Source organism: Melanostigma gelatinosum, assembly GCF_949748355.1.
Source record: "Melanostigma gelatinosum genome assembly, chromosome: 12".
NCBI classification, from domain to species: Eukaryota; Metazoa; Chordata; class Actinopteri; order Perciformes; family Zoarcidae; genus Melanostigma; species Melanostigma gelatinosum.
Window position 1 is genome coordinate 235358 of NC_136645.1, and position 8155 is coordinate 243512.

Genomic DNA, 8155 nt, shown 5'->3' on the forward strand with positions numbered 1-8155 from the left:
TAGTTACTGTTATTCAGTACAGTGATGATCACTGTGTGTCTTTATTAGTTATTATATTATTAGTTACTGTTATTAAGTACAGTGGTGATCACTGTGTGTCTTTATTAGTTATTATATTATTAGTTACTGTTATTAAGTACAGTGGTGATCACTGTGTGTCTTTATTAGTTATTATGTTATTAGTAACTGTTATTCAGTACAGTGGTGATCACTGTGTGTCTTTATTAGTTATTATATTATTAGTTACTGTTATTAAGTACAGTGGTGATCACTGTGTGTCTTTATTAGTTATTATATTATTAGTTACTGTTATTAAGTACAGTGGTGATCACTGTGTGTCTTTATTAGTTATTATATTATTAGTTACTGTTATTCAGTACAGTGGTGATCACTGTGTGTCTTTATTAGTTATTATATTATTAGTTACTGTTATTCAGTACAGTGATGATCACTGTGTGTCTTTATTAGTTATTATATTATTAGTTACTGTTATTAAGTACAGTGGTGATCACTGTGTGTCTTTATTAGTTATTATATTATTAGTTACTGTTATTAAGTACAGTGGTGATCACTGTGTGTCTTTATTAGTTATTATGTTATTAGTAACTGTTATTCAGTACAGTGGTGATCACTGTGTGTCTTTATTAGTTATTATATTATTAGTTACTGTTATTAAGTACAGTGGTGATCACTGTGTGTCTTTATTAGTTATTATATTATTAGTTACTGTTATTAAGTACAGTGGTGATCACTGTGTGTCTTTATTAGTTATTATATTATTAGTTACTGTTATTAAGTACAGTGGTGATCACTGTGTGTCTTTATTAGTTGTTATATTATTAGTTACTGTTATTAAGTACAGTGGTGATCACTGTGTGTCTTTATTAGTTATTATATTATTAGTTACTGTTATTAAGTACAGTGGTGATCACTGTGTGTCTTTATTAGTTATTATATTATTAGTTACTGTTATTAAGTACAGTGGTGATCACTGTGTGTCTTTATTAGTTGTTATATTATTAGTTACTGTTATTAAGTACAGTGGTGATCACTGTGTGTCTTTATTAGTTATTAGATTATTAGTTACTGTTATTATGTACAGTGGTGATCACTGTGTGTCTTTATTAGTTATTATATTATTAGTTACTGTTATTAAGTACAGTGATGATCACTGTGTGTCTTTATTAGTTGTTATATTATTAGTTACTGTTATTAAGTACAGTGGTGATCACTGTGTGTCTTTATTAGTTGTTATATTATTAGTTACTGTTATTAAGTACAGTGGTGATCACTGTGTGTCTTTATTAGTTATTAGATTATTAGTTACTGTTATTATGTACAGTGGTGATCACTGTGTGTCTTTATTAGTTATTAGATTATTAGTTACTGTTATTAAGTACAGTGGTGATCACTGTGTGTCTTTATTAGTTATTAGATTATTAGTTACTGTTATTATGTACAGTGGTGATCACTGTGTGTCTTTATTAGTTATTATATTATTAGTTACTGTTATTAAGTACAGTGGTGATCACTGTGTGTCTTTATTAGTTGTTATATTATTAGTTACTGTTATTAAGTACAGTGGTGATCACTGTGTGTCTTTATTAGTTATTAGATTATTAGTTACTGTTATTATGTACAGTGGTGATCACTGTGTGTCTTTATTAGTTATTATATTATTAGTTACTGTTATTAAGTACAGTGATGATCACTGTGTGTCTTTATTAGTTATTATATTATTAGTTACTGTTATTAAGTACAGTGGTGATCACTGTGTGTCTTTATTAGTTATTATATTATTAGTTACTGTTATTCAGTACAGTGATGATCACTGTGTGTCTTTATTAGTTATTATATTATTAGTTACTGTTATTAAGTACAGTGATGATCACTGTGTGTCTTTATTAGTTATTATATTATTAGTTACTGTTATTAAGTACAGTGGTGATCACTGTGTGTCTTTATTAGTTATTATATTATTAGTTGCTGTTATTAAGTACAGTGGTGATCACTGTGTGTCTTTATTAGTTATTAGATTATTAGTTACTGTTATTAAGTACAGTGGTGATCACTGTGTGTCTTTATTAGTTATTATATTATTAGTTACTGTTATTAAGTACAGTGGTGATCACTGTGTCTTTATTAGTTATTATATTATTAGTTACTGTTATTAAGTACAGTGGTGATCACTGTGTGTCTTTATTAGTTGTTATATTATTAGTTACTGTTATTAAGTACAGTGGTGATCACTGTGTGTCTTTATTAGTTATTATATTATTAGTTACTGTTATTCAGTACAGTGGTTATCACTGTGTGTCTTTATTAGTTATTATATTATTAGTTACTGTTATTAAGTACAGTGGTGATCACTGTGTGTCTTTATTAGTTATTATATTATTAGTTACTGTTATTAAGTACAGTGGTGATCACTGTGTCTTTATTAGTTATTATATTATTAGTTACTGTTATTAAGTACAGTGGTGATCACTGTGTGTCTTTATTAGTTATTATATTATTAGTTACTGTTATTAAGTACAGTGATGATCACTGTGTGTCTTTATTAGTTATTATATTATTAGTTACTGTTATTAAGTACAGTGATGATCACTGTGTGTCTTTATTAGTTATTATATTATTAGTTACTGTTATTAAGTACAGTGGTGATCACTGTGTGTCTTTATTAGTTATTATATTATTAGTTGCTGTTATTAAGTACAGTGATGATCACTGTGTGTCTTTATTAGTTATTATATTATTAGTTACTGTTATTAAGTACAGTGGTGATCACTGTGTGTCTTTATTAGTTATTATATTATTAGTTACTGTTATTAAGTACAGTGGTGATCACTGTGTGTCTTTATTAGTTATTATATTATTAATTACTGTTATTAAGTACAGTGGTGATCACTGTGTGTCTTTATTAGTTATTATATTATTAGTAACTGTTATTAAGTACAGTGGTGATCACTGTGTGTCTTTATTAGTTATTATATTATTAGTAACTGTTATTAAGTACAGTGGTGATCACTGTGTGTCTTTATTAGTTATTATATTATTAATTACTGTTATTAAGTACAGTGGTGATCACTGTGTGTCTTTATTAGTTATTATATTATTAGTTACTGTTATTAAGTACAGTGGTGATCACTGTGTGTCTTTATTAGTTATTATATTATTAGTTACTGTTATTAAGTACAGTGGTGATCACTGTGTGTCTTTATTAGTTATTATATTATTAGTTACTGTTATTAAGTACAGTGGTGATCACTGTGTCTTTATTAGTTATTATATTATTAGTTACTGTTATTAAGTACAGTGATGATCACTGTGTGTCTTTATTAGTTATTATATTATTAGTTACTGTTATTAAGTACAGTGGTGATCACTGTGTGTCTTTATTAGTTATTATATTATTAGTTACTGTTATTAAGTACAGTGGTGATCACTGTGTGTCTTTATTAGTTATTATGTTATTAGTTAGTTATTAAGTACAGTGATGATCACTGTGTGTCTTTATTAGTTATTATATTATTAGTAACTGTTATTAAGTACAGTGGTGATCACTGTGTGTCTTTATTAGTTATTATGTTATTAGTTAGTTATTAAGTACAGTGATGATCACTGTGTGTCTTTATTAGTTATTTATATTATTAGTAACTGTTATTAAGTACAGTGGTGATCACTGTGTGTCTTTATTAGTTATTATGTTATTAGTAACTGTTATTAAGTACAGTGGTGATCACTGTGTGTCTTTATTAGTTATTATGTTATTAGTTACTGTTATTAAGTACAGTGGTGATCACTGTGTGTCTTTATTAGTTGTTATATTATTAGTTACTGTTATTAAGTACAGTGGTGATCACTGTGTGTCTTTATTAGTTGTTATATTATTAGTTACTGTTATTAAGTACAGTGATGATCACTGTGTGTCTTTATTAGTTATTATATTATTAGTTACTGTTATTAAGTACAGTGGTGATCACTGTGTGTCTTTATTAGTTGTTATATTATTAGTTACTGTTATTAAGTACAGTGGTGATCACTGTGTGTCTTTATTAGTTATTATGTTATTAGTTACTGTTATTAAGTACAGTGGTGATCACTGTGTGTCTTTATTAGTTGTTATATTATTAGTTACTGTTATTAAGTACAGTGGTGATCACTGTGTGTCTTTATTAGTTGTTATATTATTAGTTACTGTTATTAAGTACAGTGATGATCACTGTGTGTCTTTATTAGTTATTATATTATTAGTTACTGTTATTAAGTACAGTGATGATCACTGTGTGTCTTTATTAGTTATTATATTATTAGTTACTGTTATTAAGTACAGTGGTGATCACTGTGTGTCTTTATTAGTTATTATATTATTAATTACTGTTATTAAGTACAGTGGTGATCACTGTGTGTCTTTATTAGTTATTATATTATTAGTTACTGTTATTAAGTACAGTGGTGATCACTGTGTGTCTTTATTAGTTATTATATTATTAGTTACTGTTATTAAGTACAGTGGTGATCACTGTGTGTCTTTATTAGTTATTATATTATTAGTTACTGTTATTATGTACAGTGGTGATCACTGTGTGTCTTTATTAGTTATTATATTATTAGTTACTGTTATTATGTACAGTGGTGATCACTGTGTGTCTTTATTAGTTATTATATTATTAGTTACTGTTATTAAGTACAGTGGTGATCACTGTGTGTCTTTATTAGTTATTATATTATTAGTTACTGTTATTCAGTACAGTGGTGATCACTGTGTGTCTTTATTAGTTATTATATTATTAGTTACTGTTATTAAGTACAGTGGTGATCACTGTGTCTTTATTAGTTATTATATTATTAGTTACTGTTATTAAGTACAGTGGTGATCACTGTGTGTCTTTATTAGTTGTTATATTATTAGTTACTGTTATTAAGTACAGTGGTGATCACTGTGTGTCTTTATTAGTTATTATATTATTAGTTACTGTTATTCAGTACAGTGGTGATCACTGTGTGTCTTTATTAGTTATTATATTATTAGTTACTGTTATTAAGTACAGTGGTGATCACTGTGTGTCTTTATTAGTTATTATATTATTAGTTACTGTTATTAAGTACAGTGGTGATCACTGTGTGTCTTTATTAGTTATTATATTATTAGTTACTGTTATTAAGTACAGTGGTGATCACTGTGTGTCTTTATTAGTTGTTATATTATTAGTTACTGTTATTCAGTACAGTGATGATCACTGTGTGTCTTTATTAGTTATTATATTATTAGTTACTGTTATTCAGTACAGTGGTGATCACTGTGTGTCTTTATTAGTTGTTATATTATTAGTTACTGTTATTAAGTACAGTGGTGATCACTGTGTGTCTTTATTAGTTATTAGATTATTAGTTACTGTTATTATGTACAGTGGTGATCACTGTGTGTCTTTATTAGTTATTAGATTATTAGTTACTGTTATTAAGTACAGTGATGATCACTGTGTGTCTTTATTAGTTATTATATTATTAGTTACTGTTATTAAGTACAGTGGTGATCACTGTGTGTCTTTATTAGTTATTATATTATTAGTTACTGTTATTCAGTACAGTGATGATCACTGTGTGTCTTTATTAGTTATTATATTATTAGTTACTGTTATTAAGTACAGTGATGATCACTGTGTGTCTTTATTAGTTATTATATTATTAGTTACTGTTATTAAGTACAGTGGTGATCACTGTGTGTCTTTATTAGTTGTTATATTATTAGTTACTGTTATTAAGTACAGTGGTGATCACTGTGTGTCTTTATTAGTTATTATATTATTAGTTACTGTTATTAAGTACAGTGGTGATCACTGTGTCTTTATTAGTTATTATATTATTAGTTACTGTTATTAAGTACAGTGGTGATCACTGTGTGTCTTTATTAGTTATTATATTATTAGTAACTGTTATTAAGTACAGTGGTGATCACTGTGTGTCTTTATTAGTTGTTATATTATTAGTTACTGTTATTAAGTACAGTGGTGATCACTGTGTGTCTTTATTAGTTGTTATATTATTAGTTACTGTTATTAAGTACAGTGGTGATCACTGTGTGTCTTTATTAGTTATTATATTATTAGTTACTGTTATTCAGTACAGTGGTGATCACTGTGTGTCTTTATTAGTTATTATATTATTAGTTACTGTTATTAAGTACAGTGGTGATCACTGTGTGTCTTTATTAGTTATTATATTATTAGTTACTGTTATTAAGTACAGTGGTGATCACTGTGTCTTTATTAGTTATTATATTATTAGTTACTGTTATTAAGTACAGTGGTGATCACTGTGTGTCTTTATTAGTTATTATATTATTAGTTACTGTTATTAAGTACAGTGATGATCACTGTGTGTCTTTATTAGTTATTATATTATTAGTTACTGTTATTAAGTACAGTGGTGATCACTGTGTGTCTTTATTAGTTATTATATTATTAGTTACTGTTATTAAGTACAGTGGTGATCACTGTGTGTCTTTATTAGTTATTATATTATTAATTACTGTTATTAAGTACAGTGGTGATCACTGTGTGTCTTTATTAGTTATTATATTATTAGTAACTGTTATTAAGTACAGTGGTGATCACTGTGTGTCTTTATTAGTTATTATATTATTAGTAACTGTTATTAAGTACAGTGGTGATCACTGTGTGTCTTTATTAGTTATTATATTATTAATTACTGTTATTAAGTACAGTGGTGATCACTGTGTGTCTTTATTAGTTATTATATTATTAGTTACTGTTATTAAGTACAGTGGTGATCACTGTGTGTCTTTATTAGTTATTATATTATTAGTTACTGTTATTAAGTACAGTGATGATCACTGTGTGTCTTTATTAGTTATTATATTATTAGTTACTGTTATTAAGTACAGTGGTGATCACTGTGTGTCTTTATTAGTTATTATATTATTAGTTACTGTTATTAAGTACAGTGGTGATCACTGTGTGTCTTTATTAGTTATTATGTTATTAGTTAGTTATTAAGTACAGTGGTGATCACTGTGTGTCTTTATTAGTTATTATGTTATTAGTTAGTTATTAAGTACAGTGGTGATCACTGTGTGTCTTTATTAGTTATTATATTATTAGTTACTGTTATTAAGTACAGTGATGATCACTGTGTGTCTTTATTAGTTATTATATTATTAGTTACTGTTATTAAGTACAGTGATGATCACTGTGTGTCTTTATTAGTTGTTATATTATTAGTTACTGTTATTCAGTACAGTGGTGATCACTGTGTGTCTTTATTAGTTATTATGTTATTAGTTAGTTATTAAGTACAGTGGTGATCACTGTGTGTCTTTATTAGTTATTATATTATTAGTTACTGTTATTAAGTACAGTGATGATCACTGTGTGTCTTTATTAGTTATTATATTATTAGTTACTGTTATTAAGTACAGTGGTGATCACTGTGTGTCTTTATTAGTTATTATGTTATTAGTTACTGTTATTAAGTACAGTGGTGATCACTGTGTGTCTTTATTAGTTGTTATATTATTAGTTACTGTTATTAAGTACAGTGATGATCACTGTGTGTCGTTATTAGTTATTATATTATTAGTTACTGTTATTAAGTACAGTGGTGATCACTGTGTGTCTTTATTAGTTATTATATTATTAGTTACTGTTATTAAGTACAGTGGTGATCACTGTGTGTCTTTATTAGTTATTATATTATTAGTTACTGTTATTAAGTACAGTGGTGATCACTGTGTGTCTTTATTAGTTATTATATTATTAGTTACTGTTATTAAGTACAGTGATGATCACTGTGTGTCTTTATTAGTTATTATATTATTAGTTACTGTTATTAAGTACAGTGGTGATCACTGTGTGTCTTTATTAGTTATTATGTTATTAGTAACTGTTATTAAGTACAGTGGTGATCACTGTGTGTCTTTATTAGTTATTATGTTATTAGTTACTGTTATTAAGTACAGTGGTGATCACTGTGTGTCTTTATTAGTTATTACATTATTAGTTACTGTTATTAAGTACAGTGATGATCACTGTGTGTCTTTATTAGTTATTATATTATTAGTTACTGTTATTAAGTACAGTGGTGATCACTGTGTGTCTTTATTAGTTATTATGTTATTAGTAACTGTTATTAA